General features: G+C 40.2%; 1 pseudogene; it reads right to left on the reverse strand.

Annotated features, from left to right (window-relative positions):
* Positions 1-3,438: 3,438 nt before the first annotated feature.
* LOC131483046 (zinc finger protein 300-like) lies at positions 3,439-4,140 on the reverse strand (annotated as a pseudogene).
* Between the last annotated feature and the right edge of the window lie 9,694 nt (positions 4,141-13,834).

The raw sequence follows: 13,834 nt of genomic DNA on the forward strand, positions 1-13,834 counted from the left end.
GGACTTGGCCCACTTGCAAGAACTGGTCCTTCTCAGTTGAAAAGTAGCATTGGACAACTGGCCTGGATCCACCTGGAGATGTCAGCCCACTGAGGCCTGAAGAGCACATCTGGACCATCTGAGATAAAGGAGGAGAGAACAAATTGGATAAGTACCCCAGCCAAATGATGACAGCAAATATCTGGGTGAATGGAGACTCTAAGGTCAACCATGTCAGCCAATGAACATTGAAAGAGTTCCCTCATCCTTGAATTGGTGAGATGAACAACATTTCAGAACTATCGGAACCACTTAGACAGAAATTTGGTTTGGCATTAGGGGTCCAGTACTCATCCTTAGGTACTGGGATGGTTGGATGGCTGGGTATAGCTTCTCTGCATATCATTTAACCGTGACCCAAAATAGGAAATAAAAAATAGAAAACTTGAAAATAATCATATCAATTTCTCTTTAATGATCTAACACACACATACACACACACACACACACACACACACACTACATAGAAACCCAAAACAAGAAAAAAATGATTAGGTCATACCCCCCGTCCCAGCCATCGCACAAGTTTAAAGGTGGATGGAGCTTAGGCCCGCCTTCTTTCCAGGATATCCACTCCTGGTGTATTCACTGGGAAGGGATAAGCCTCTTGAGCCAGGGCATGCCCAGGCTCTGCTCACTGTGTGGTTGCAGTGGCCAGATCCAGGACCCCACACATGGAATATGACCCAACCTGGGTGTCTCCCAGCAGCCAATAGGCTTTTGAAAGTTCTCTGCACCCAGACACCAAGGTCTCACTCTCACAATCCTATCATCTTCATGATGTTGGCAGTGGAGACAGAGAAGTTTTATTTGCAAAGTGGCTATATAAGCAGGTGAAGAAGAGTGAAGGGGAAATCACTTCATGAAAGAAAACTAGGTGTTCTTGTGCCTCTTGAAATTAGAGACACCCAGTTAGTAACTCTTGACTTTTGCTCCAACTCTTGGTTACTGAAACAGGATGCATAACTGGAAAAAAAGGACCCACTCCTGTTTTCTCTCAATCCCTGTGGATCCCATCCTTCCACCTATTCCACACTCCTATGATGCAACCAGAGTATGTTAGGATACTGTCAGAGACTGGGAATGTTTTAAAAGTGGAAATGCAAGATATTCAATAAATCTGTTGCAGGAGGCTCTGGGAACAGTGTTGCCAGGGATGACCTGAGCCAGGAGCTGATCAGAAACAACAGCAGAGAGTTCACAGCTCGGTGCTCACATGAGAATTCTGGTGAGAAGCAGGCAGGAGTGTACAAACTTCATTCTGCAGTTGAAGTAAGGCATTGATTACATGGCCAATTTTGAAAAAAAAAAAAAATACCTCTCTTGCCCTCAGTGCTCATCATGGTTGGATCGGGCCTTGACTCTAAATATTAAATAGTAGAAGTGGTCCAGGTTGTCACACATGAGATACATGTCAATGAACTTAACAAAAACATTCCATTTACCTCAACGCTAGTCATGGTATCCACTCTTAATTTTTTTTTATTTAAAAAGCAGAATTAAAGTGAGAAAGACCGAAGTAGGGAGTTATCTTCTGTCCACTGGTTCATATCCCCAATGGCTGAATTATAGTTGCTGGGCTGCTGTGAAACCAGAAGCCAAAAGCAAAACCATCGTGGATTGGCTAGGATCTCAGACAGCTTACCTACTATGTAACAATGCTGGTGTGGTGCTCACTCTTACAGGTGAAAGACTTCAGGGACAGACTGCTATCTTGTAGCTCATACAATGGCAAAGCCTTACTGTGGGAAGCCGTGATGCATTAAATCAGTGTGAATCTGAGCAGTAGTGGTGGCAGCTGACACATAAACTCCACCAGAAATAGGCACTCCAAGAGTCTGATGACAGACAATTATTTTGCCTCTGAGATATGCCTACTAGAGTCTTGTGTGTTTTTTGACCAGCAGTCCCCGAGACTCCTGAGGGCAATGACAATGGTGTAGCTTGGCTGCAGAATCACCAGAGGCAAACTAGTGAGAGGGATGTCCCTTCATTGGGAAGATCATACAAGCATATATACAATAGAGAGGGAAGGCAGAGGGTGGTCTCAATAGTACTCCCATCCTACACTCTTATTGTAATTGATCAATAAGCATGCCTATCTCTCTGGACACTAAGCAAGTCACCAGTTGCATTTTGTAAGCAGGGTTGGAAGCTTAGTGTTTCAGGCCATGTGCAGGCAGACGAAGCTAGGCTAGCACCTGGGCTGAAAGCTATGCCTTTGGGCATGATCATTACATGTGACTGGTAAACAAGATGAGGGCTGCATTTACCTTGTTAGAGTTGCTTATCAGAAAAATTCTAGCACAATTCCTCAAGGACAGAGAGATTGGGATACAGCCTACTACTCTGGATGTATCCCGAGTGAACAGGCCAAGTTGGAGTCTTTCTGACCTGAGATTACTGCCAGGGCTTTGCCTCAGAGACACTGTGTGCCATGTACCTATGGCATACTGCATGTGATAAGCAAGCAGAGATCCAGGGGCAATCACACAAAGTGATTAGTCAAGGAGAGACAGTGGTCAAATAGCATCCACATTTGGCCAGATATCACAAGAGAATCTTCCCTCTGGACAAGATTCGCCCTTCAAACCTGGGTCTTTATCATTACAATTGCCACATGCATCAGTTGATATCTGTGATTTCAACATAATTTTGTAATGTGACGCAGAATTTCGAGATTCAAAAAAGCTCTCTGTATCATTCCAATTTTAGTATATGTGCTGCTGAAGCAAGCACACTAAGACAGTTTTTCAAACATGTGTTGCAGACTGAACATTTATTATTAACATTAAATCTGAAAGCAGAAGTCATTCACACTCCCCACCTCATAACAAAGGGACATCATGTACAAATTGAATCTTAATTATTTTAGCAACAAATAACCTCTCTTCTGAAATGACACTCCTCATGTTTATTGCTTAACACCTGCTCTGACTTTCAAAATATATTTCCACATTCACTGCCCTTTTACAATGTTTTGTATTTGTACTCTTGCTAATGGTTGTTTCATTCACTGTGTAAGCTCTGTCAGACCAAAACAGGTTTATGTTAGCTACTCTGTTTATATGCTTTTGTAGTTCTGGGGTCTGTGAATCTGCAAATGATTGTTTTCAGAAAAATGATTTTTCAGTCAATGCAGTGATATTTTACTCATTTCTGTAGATATACTAATTATTGAAGCATGGATGTTTTCCACTGCACACAAAATGTGTTTGTGTATGAATTTTAACACACATGTGATATTTTCATAATGCTCTTTCCATGTGAATTCTGATGTTGAACAAAACCTGACAGGTTTCCACACTCACTACATTCATAAGGTTCTTATCCTATAGAGATTCACTGATGTTAAATGCAACCTGCTTGGTGAGTAAATGCTTTTCACACAAACTAGATTTATAACGATTCTCCCCTCTGTATACTCTGATGCATCGTTAGGCTTGATTTATGAGTGAAAACTTTTCCACACTCACTACATTGATAAGGCTTTTCCCTGGTGTGGATTATGTGATTTTGAACAAAACCTGATTGGTAAATGCCTTTCCACACTCACTATATTCATAAGGTTTTCCGAGGTGGACTCTCTGATGTGTAATGAGGTATGACTTACGAGGAAAGCCTTTTCCATGATCACTATTTCCATCTGTTTTTTTCCCCTGTGTTCATTCTCTGATATATGATTAGGTGTGACATCTGAGTAAAAGCTTTTCCACTCTCACTACATTCGTAAGGTTTTTCCCCACTGTGGACTCTGATGTGCAATGAGGTATGACTTATGAGAAAAGCCTTTTCCACACTCACTACATTCATAAGGTTTTTCTCCAGTGTGCATTCTCTGATGTGAAATGAGTATGACTTACGAGGAAAGGCATTTCCACACTCACTGCATTCAAAAGGTTTCTCCCCTGTATGGACCCTCTGGTATGCAATGATGGTTGGCTTATGAGAAAAGCCGTTTCCACACTCCTTACATTCATAATGCTTTTTCCTTGTGTGGATTCTCTGATGCAACATTAAGTATGAGTTATGAGAAAATGCTTTTCCACACTCACTACATTCATACGGTTTTTTCCTCATGTTGATGCTCTGATGCCTCATGAGAAGTAATTGCTGGTGAAAGGCTTTTCCATGCTCGTTGCATTCATATGGGTTCTCTGCACTTTGAAGGATCTGACTCTAATGAGTTCTGACTTCTGGTACATGTTTCCTTTACATTCATTGGACACAAACAACTTTTCCCCTGTGTCAGTTCTCTGTTTTGTGCTAAGGCAAGATGTATAGTAGCCAACATGAATTGCTTCTCCCACACTGACAGGTTGCTGATTACATGGGTCTTTGGTATAAACTTGCTCACACCTAAGGACTATCTTCTTCCCACTGAAAGTTTTCTCTTTCCCCTGTGTTCAAAGGACTGCTGACAAATGTGGATCTTGTCAAGATGACTGAGATTTTCCCCACTCTCAAAGTTGTTCTCAGGTACATTAGAGACTTGCTGTTTTTCAAATGGCATTTCATCTGGCTTCCTGTGGGGAAAAGGGATTTAAAATAAACTGTGATGTTATTTCCTCTCTCCTTTCAAGACACCAGATCTCTGAGCCCCTCTGGAGAGTTGCTTTCCCCAGCCCCTCTTCCAAGTTCTACTGGTCACTTAAGTAAAAGTTTTGCCTACAACTGCTTTCTATTTTCTGTTTCTATAGTATGTTAAAGCAAAAAGTCACTGAGCTTTCCTGGTAACAGTTGGTTGGGTGCAGAATATGGAACTTGAAAAAGACTTGGCTCTTATACAAGACCTATGAGGGTAGACTTAGCAAAGAGAAGACTCCACAAGGTTTGTACTGAACCTGTGGAAATGACCCTTGGTATCCCATCCCTCTGCAGAAACATGAACATGCCAACCCACCCACATAATCCCCAGGTACTGCCTAGCTCTAACTGAAACTCTAGATGGATTATACTTTTAGGAGGTGGTAGGCAGAGATAGTAAGTGCAACCATCTAAGACTTAAAAGACTCTAATCACCAACTATCCATTTTCACTTTTCTTATCACATCAATTTTCATTTTGCAGTCAAACATGAAAACTCATGTTGGAGTAATGACAGTCCCCAGAAGAGGCCAAATTTCTGCATGACTTGAAATTCCTTAAGTAGATCCTGAATCCCAACCACCTGAAATGGGACCAAAGTTCTGGGCTACCTTTCCATGCTTCAGGTTTATGCATCCTCATTGGAGGAATAATGAGAGTCCTGGAACCACCAAATATTCACTTTGGATTTAATTTTTTCATTTTTAAAATGTGTTTATATTTACTGGAAATTCAGGTATACAGAGAGAGGATGAGAGACACATAGGGATATTTTCCATGTGCTGATTCACTTTCCAAAAACCCACAACTCTCAGAGCTGAGCTGATTTAAACGTAGGAGCCAAGAACTTATTCTGTGTTTCCTATGCAGGTGTAGCTTCAGAAAGGTGTGAGTTGTCCTCAACAACTTTTCCAGGCCACAAGCAGAGAGCTGGATGTTAAGTGGGGCTGCCAGGGCACAAACCAGCGTCCATATATGATCCTAGTGCATGCAAGGTGGGGGCCATCCACTAGGCTACCATGCCATGCCCTCCAGTTTGATCTTTAGAAATGACTTATCTGGGCCTTTGGATGCCCCACTCTACACTTCATAGATGAGTTGAGACAGGGAAAGTTTCTTTAACTTTGTCACTCACATGGCTCCCTACCTCTGAGAGCTGTACAGCCCTGGAATCAGGTGTACCTTTGCAGCTGTGTAGTAGAAGCTATTTCCTTGCTGGTTGAGAGACAACCAATTGGTAGTGTCTCACCCACAGACGCCTGTCCAGACAAGGAATGCTCAGCAGACACTTAAAAATCCGCGACCCTTCTGAAAAAATTTGCTGTCTCCATTCAAGAGGCACACCATCTCCTGGCTCTCTCTCAAGAAATACTATTTAATTCCCTCTGCGTTCTATATACACTTGGTCACTTTGCAAATGAAACTTCTGTCTGCAAGTTAAAAATGAAAAAAATAAGTAGAAAGAATGAAATCCTATTTCTCAAGTCTCATTTTTGTAAAATTTCCCTTTCATATTTTGTTTCAATTATGGCCTGTGCTAATACCAAGCATCTTTGTGGTAATGCAGCTCTCTTTTTGGTTATTATACAATTTTTTTCTGATTAAAACTTGCCTGAATATTATTTCTTTTTTGATTAGCTCCAAGCAGCTCATTTTTCCTGTATGAATCGGAAATGAGGAAAAGAGTAATCATATGTATGAATCACATCTAAATGTTTCCACTCAGATGCTCAAGTGAAGTCAATGGAATTTGTTGCGATTCTAAGTCTAGCACATTGTTGTATTAGTAAAATGTGGGCATTTATGAGCATTGTTAATAGGCATTAAAACTTATCCTATTAATGCCTTAACATAATACCCATTTTCTTTTTTTTTAAAGATTTACTTATTTTATTACAAAGTCAGATATACAGAGAGGAGGAGAGACAGAGAGGAAGCTCTTCCGTCTGATGATTCACTCCCCAAGTGAGCTGCAATGGCTGGTGCACACCGATTCGAAGCCAGGAACCTGGAACCTCTTCCGGGTCTCCCATGCGGGTGCAGGGTCCCAATGCATTGGGCCGTCATCAACTGCTTTCCCAGGCCACAAGCAGGGAGCTGGATGGGAAGTGGAGCTGCCGGGATTAGAACTGGCGCCCATATGGGATCCCGGGACGTTCAAGGCGAGGACTTTAGCCACTAGGCCACTCTGCCGGACGCTACCCAATTTCTCAAATAAAAAATTCAATTACGTGACATTGTGTATTTAACTTAATGTGGGAAATGAGAGAAAATATGGTATAAAAATTTAAAATAAGGCTTGGGGTATCTTACATCCCATATCAGCACTAATTTGTCTTTTCCTGGCTACTCTGCTTCACATACAACTTCCTTTAAATGTATCTTGGCAGGTGGCAGATGTGATTCAAGTGTTTGAGATTATTAAAAAAAATATATATATATATAGTTCTAAATGTATGGTGACACATTGGCAAATTGCTAGAATAAACCTATACATGGAGACTATAGAATGTCTGTGTCTCACCGGCCGTCCTTCTGAAAGAAAGTTAAATTAAAAATCAAATATAATTCCAGTCAACCTTTACTGAGATATGTATCAACTTCACTGCCCATTATGTGCTGACCTACCTGCCAGTCTCTGCTGGACAGATTTCTCCACTGTCCATGGTGCGGATTCTTGCTCCAACTTGAAGATCACATCAGGTTTTGTTATGGAGTACCCTGTTAAAGGAGAATGATGTAGATTTTCTGAAATCCCCACTAGTCCTACCAACTATTACATTTTGTAAACTCTTCTTTCATTAGCAAACTATACAGAAGTGTTCTGTAAGACATGACAGAACTTCACTCACCCACAGACAGCAGATTGTTATATGTCTCAAGCATCACCTCCCTGTACAGGGTCCTCTAAGTATTGTCCATTGCCTGCCATTCTTCCTGGGTAAAGTCCACAGCCACATCTTCAAATGACACCAACACCTGTAACAGCACATGTCTTCTCAGTTCTGGATCACTAAATAGAAACACTGGCAGTGCATTCTCTGCATGTTTAATCTGCAACTTCTATGTCTGTAGTTTAATTTACAATTTATACAGCATCATAGGGTAACAGTTAAATGGAAATATCTTGTGCTGTATTACTTTTGCAATTCCAACTTAACAACAGAATATTCCTTATTCTCTTAAAGGTTATTTTCTCTAAAGATTCTCATTCTAATGAATTACTGCAGGCATTGCTAAAATATTTCTTCAAGTGGAAGATAACATTCTATTTGTCCATTATTATCACTCTGCTTTTCAAATAAATTAAGATAAATAGTCATATTCTCACTGAGCCAAAGTATTAACTCAGGACATGTAATATTAAGCTGCTTTCATTTCTTCTGTGTGTTCAATTTGCAGCTTCTATGAATACAGCTTAATTTACAATCCATATGGTAACATAAGATAAAAACAAAATAAAACATTTTGTCCTCTATTACGTTTGCAATTCTGAGGCTACAATTCCACTATTATTCTGTATCAGACTGTTTTCTATGATAACCATAAAATGGATTAAAATTGCATAATCTTTAGATACACAAGAGATAAATATCATGCTAGATTACATCATTAAGATAAATGCTTAATTATCTAAGCATTGTACAAGATAATGAGAAACATTTTAAGTATGTTACTAATAATTTTGTCAAATATGTTCAGATACTTAAAATATTATAAAACAATAATAAAATTCAATTGTTCTATTTCAAAATGAAGTAATGAAATGCTGAAAATATTATGAAAGTGTGCTTGCATGAGGAAACATTTCCTATAGCTTATACTGGAATTAAATATATATATAATAGATGGCAATATATATCAATAATACGCATCATATATGTACATACGCAAAAGTTAAAAAAAACCATGGAATACATATACATGTAATTCCAGTGTACACATATAAAACAATAGATATATGTATTTTTTTCACTTTTGAGTGTGCAATACTAAAATTCTTTCTACTTTGCTTTCACTTTACTTTTTATGGAATAACAGTTAAATTGAAATTTTAATTTCTGCATAATAAACTTCAGATTAGGAGACACAAATGATTGTGTCATGCAGAGCTATCTTCTTCTGACAATTAGTTGGCATCAGCAGTCACAGCCTGCCAGCTGAAGAGAAACCTAGTCCCTTTTTCTTCAATGTTTGGATGCCCTAGAGCATTAACCAGTTATCTTGCTTTTTCCTTTGTTCCAGTTATTTATTTACTAATTTTAACATAAAAACAGAGCTAATGTAATTATATATATAATTTTAACAGTATGATACTACTTTTGAATCTTCTCTTTTTTCCCCATTACCCTTAACCATTTGAAATAACATGTTTTAAATTCACGTTGTACTCAAAATGTTAATCTTTTCAGTAAATGATTAAAAAGAATGTAAAATGTCCAATTAAATAGGTAAGTGCTATAAATATAATGAAATGAAAAGATGTTTTAATTATACAATTTACAGACAGATCATTAAAACTACAGTAGAATAACATCATCAGCTATTTGAAAAAGATATAAATCAAAAGTGACAAATCATGTTTGCAGCAATACTGATAAATACCATTGTTCTCCCCTTTTGTTGTTGCTTCTGATATTTTTTGCTACTCTACATAACAGAATATCATATTTGTATATCTGTATTTAGGATATTTCACTCAACATCTTGCACTCTAGTTATACCTCTTTTGATATAGTACACAGAATTTTGTTCCACAGCTGGATAACAGCCTGTTGTACACAGATACTATGTCAGGAGCCATGCGCTATAGCCACACTGAAGCCATTTTGAATATAGACCTATGGGACAGTGGAAAACCCCCGGTTGGCTAGATGCTTGGGAAAGAAGTTATGAAACTAATCACACGCTTAGCTTCAATTGTTCCTAGCAACTGTTTCAGAATGTGATTGATGCTGTACTTACCAACATCTTGTTACTGATTACCTACGCTATTGTCGATATGTTGGTTACTATTGTTGATATGGTGGCTGCTCAAGAACAATCGGTCTTGAGACCATGGCTTGCGTCCCAGTTTCTCTTTCCCTGAGCCTTAGTTACTGAAGAATATAAAAACCCTCAGTTGAAATCAATAAACTGACAGCTTGATCAGACCTACTGTCTTGCTGTCCATTCTTTGTGTCTCTTGTCCCTTCATTCTCTCCTAGGTTGGCTGCGACCCCGTTGACTGTCCTGCTGGACAGGACAATACTACATTTCCTTATTCAATTATATAATGAAGGACACCTCAATTCATTCCATATCTTGTGTATTATGAATAGTGCTGCTATATAAAGATGGTATCTCTTTTACACAATCTGTTCATAACTTTCAGAAAATACAACTAGTAGAGAGATTGCTCAAACTTACAGTAATCTTAAATTTAATATTTTAAATTTTATTTCAAGTTTTAAATTTTATTTAACCTTTTTAAAGAGATTTACTTGTTTTTATTGCAAAGTCAGATATACAGAGAAAAAAGAGTGAGAGAAAAGATGGTCTTCCATTTGATGATTCATTGCCCAAGAGGTTTCAACAGCTGGTGCTGTGCCAACCTGAAGACAGGATCCAGGAGGTCTTTCAGGTCTCCCATGCAGGTGCAGGGTCCCAAGGTTGTGCTCCAAACTCGACTGCTTTCCCAGGCCACAGGATGGGAAGCAGGAATGCTGGGATTGGAACAAGCACTCATATGGGATCCGAGCATGTTGAAGACGAGGAGTTTAGCTGCTAGGCCAGCACGTTGGGCCCAGAAATCTAATTTTCTAAATATGTAAGAAATTTTATACTATTTTTCACATGCTGACTTAATTGATAACTCCATCAACATGGTAGAAAAGCTCCCATTTTTTACTTCCTCACCAGTATTTATTACCCTTTCTTCTATATAATAATAGTCATTCTGATAGGGTTGAGATATCTTGCTGTGATTTTGATTTACATTTCCCAAATGGGTACATTTTGAGAACTACCAGCTGAGGTCTTTGATCATTTCCTTACCGAACAGAGGATGTTTACGTTGTTAACGTCACAAGGAGCTTGAAAGATACAAGTTGCCAATTTGAACAACACATGGAACTTCCTGTATCATAATACTTGACAAATTAATAAGAGTGAAACAGAGGACCCAGTGCTGTGGAATAGCAGCTAAAGTCCTCACCTTGAACATGCTGGGATCCCATATGGGTGAGGGTTCTAATCAAGGCAGCTCCACTTCCCTTCCAGCTACACTTCCATTCCTGCTTCCTGCCTGTGGCCTGGGAAAGCAGTCGAAGACAGCACAAAGTTTTGGGACCTGCACCCACGTGGGAGACCTGGAGGGAGTTCCTGGCTCCTGGCTTCAGATCGGCCCTGCACCAGCCTTTAAAGTCACTTGTGGAGTGAATCATTAGATGGAAGATCTTCACTGTCTTTCTTCCTCTCTATATATCTGATTTTGTAATAAAAATAAAAACAAAGTTTAAAAAAAGTGATATAGGAACTTTAATAATCCAAAGAGCTCATACTACAAGTACAATCAAAAAAAAAAAAAAAAAAAAACCTAACATTTCCTAGTGAAACATGACTTCCATTTATATTTGGGATTTTTTTGTTTCCCTTTTTTGAAAGATTTATTTATTTGAAAACGACAGATAGAGAAATTGGAAAGGGGGCCTGGCACAATAGCCTAGGTGTGAAAGCCCTCATCTTGCATGTGCCGGGATGCCATAAAGGTGCCAGTGTGTGTCCTAGCTAATCTGTTTCCTATCCACAAGCCATTTTACTTGCAGGTAAATGAGTGGGGAAACATCTAGTGGTGTGGATGGTAGAACTGAAGAAATTTCTGGGTCAGATGAGTACACATGCCCACATGGGAAACGTGAGCTGGGATGGTTAACAAGGACTACCATCACCCACCAGTGCACAATTAAGGTAGGGCTGGGGGCCTGTCTGGCAGGGAAAGATTGCACTACTGCCAATGAGTTTCATAGAAGGGGAAGATAATGTGAGATTGGGTCATGATACTGACAGGCTTGCATGAGAACCAGGTCTGGGGCAGATCCTGTGGGGAATAGGTGAGTTCAACCTGTGGAACTGCAATTTCTGCAGGCTGACCCAAGAGCTGAGAGTCGTAAAGATCTGAGCTACACATGACCATGGAACCCTCTGACACTCATGAATACGGGGATTGGGAACAGGAAACACTGGTCCAGGCTGCAGCACAAAGCAGTCTGCTGTTCAAAACAACATTGAAAGGAACCATGGCAGGACAGACCTAGTATAGGTTATTAGGTGTCACTTTGATTGGGGTGCAGTTCCCAAATGGTGTACATGAGAGCTGAATGTGGGATGGGCATGGTTGGGCTCCACCACAGCATCGACTGGTTTGTATAAGAGATGGGATTGGAGACAAAACTTTTCCAGCAACTGCAACCATCAGTGTGTGCATAGGCTGATGTAGCTTACACACCGAGATGGACCCTGGACTGGGAAGTAAACAAAAATGTCTATGATTTCTTCAGGAAACCATCACTGAACCAATGCAGTCAGAACTCCAAAAATGTGGACAAATGTGGAATCTGTGCATTAACTTTGGAGTTCATGTGTCAGTACTGGGCCTCCTCATTTGCTGAATGAACATGCTCAGATGCACACAGGGGATATGGCAGTCTGTTGGAGCCTGTAGATGAAGGAGGGTAGATAAAGATTGTACAACTAATCCAGCCAAGTGTTGACAGTCAAGATCTGACTGAATAGAAACTCCAGTTGGAATGTCAACCAATGGACCTTGGAAGGATTTCTTAAAGAAAGCACTTGAAAGAAATCCTCAGAGCATGCTCCATATCGGGGACCCTGGAAAATAAGATGGCCATTCCACACCCCAGGGTTCTTTTCTCCTTCTCTTCACCATCCCCCAGACACAGGAGGAAGAAGATTTGGAAACAATGGTCTCATCCACTTCCCCCTAATTCTGATCCTTCCTAGTTTAATCAGTAGCCACATGTGCATGCATGCTCCCTTCTCAACGGTGTAAACATCATCAAATTAAAATTCATAAAAGAGTCATAAGAAATGAATTACTGAGATTCAAGACACACATTTTATAGTATATTTATATGGCAACCAAAGCATACTCTTATTTGCAACTATACTTCCTACTGCCAACGAGAAAGAACCAACCATCATCAGAGAAATACAAATAGCAAAAGTTTGCTTTTCATGGCCAACACCTGAAAAATAACAACAAAAATATCAAATGATATCCTAAGTACTGATCTTCAAGTCTCAGAAAAATAAGAAGCCAAGTCTAGGAGTAGAAAAAGGAAATTCAAAATAAAGATTAATGTAGAAATGAATAAAAACAATATTCAGCAACTCTGAAGATAAAGGAAAACATTAATTGTTCTTAAACGGAAAACAAAATCAATAAACCTTTTACTAGATTCATCAAAAAGTAGGCTCAAGTAAATTACATCAAAAAGAAGAGGGACATATTAAAATTGATATCACGGGGGGAGGCAAGATGGTGGCATAAGGTACAGACACGTTTGATAAGACGGAGAATCTTTAGGCAGGGAGAACTACAATAAGTAGATTACAGGGAAAAAATACAGCTCAGGCAGTAAGCAGGGGATGCCTGGAACTCCCCTGGAAACAGGGAAGCTGCAGAAATGAGACAGCAGTGTTGTAGTGGAGTGAAGAACCCAGCAGCAGTCAGCGAGCAGCAACTCAGACACCAGTAATCCAGCCTCCTGCGATCCAGTGCCAGCCAGACACCCAGCAGTGGCCTCCACACTGTCAGGTGAGAGCCAGGGACCGCATGGGGAGCTTAGAAAGCGAGTATAGTCTGGGAGCAGACATTCAAGCTGAGTGACTTGGACGAGCCACAGGTGGAGAGAGTAGGGGACTCAGGGCAACATTTTGTGTGGAGAGGCGGAACATGGAGTTGACAGAGCAGCACAGAGACTCCTTTCTGGCTGCTCACATGGAACTGATCCAAGGGGGGAAGGGAGCAGCAGCTTCACTCCCTGTAGGGTAGGTGTGGTCCCTGGAGCTGAAAGCCAGCAGTCGCAAATCTCGGCCTGGGGCCATCTTGGGTAGCAGGGCAGCAAGTGTGAACCCCAAGCGAAGATCCAAAGTGGGCATGTTAGTATCTAATCGCGCTGAGCTGAGCCTACAGCACCAGCCTTGC

Source organism: Ochotona princeps, chromosome 22 (genome assembly GCF_030435755.1).
Source record: "Ochotona princeps isolate mOchPri1 chromosome 22, mOchPri1.hap1, whole genome shotgun sequence".
In the NCBI taxonomy this organism is placed as follows: domain Eukaryota; kingdom Metazoa; phylum Chordata; class Mammalia; order Lagomorpha; family Ochotonidae; genus Ochotona; species Ochotona princeps.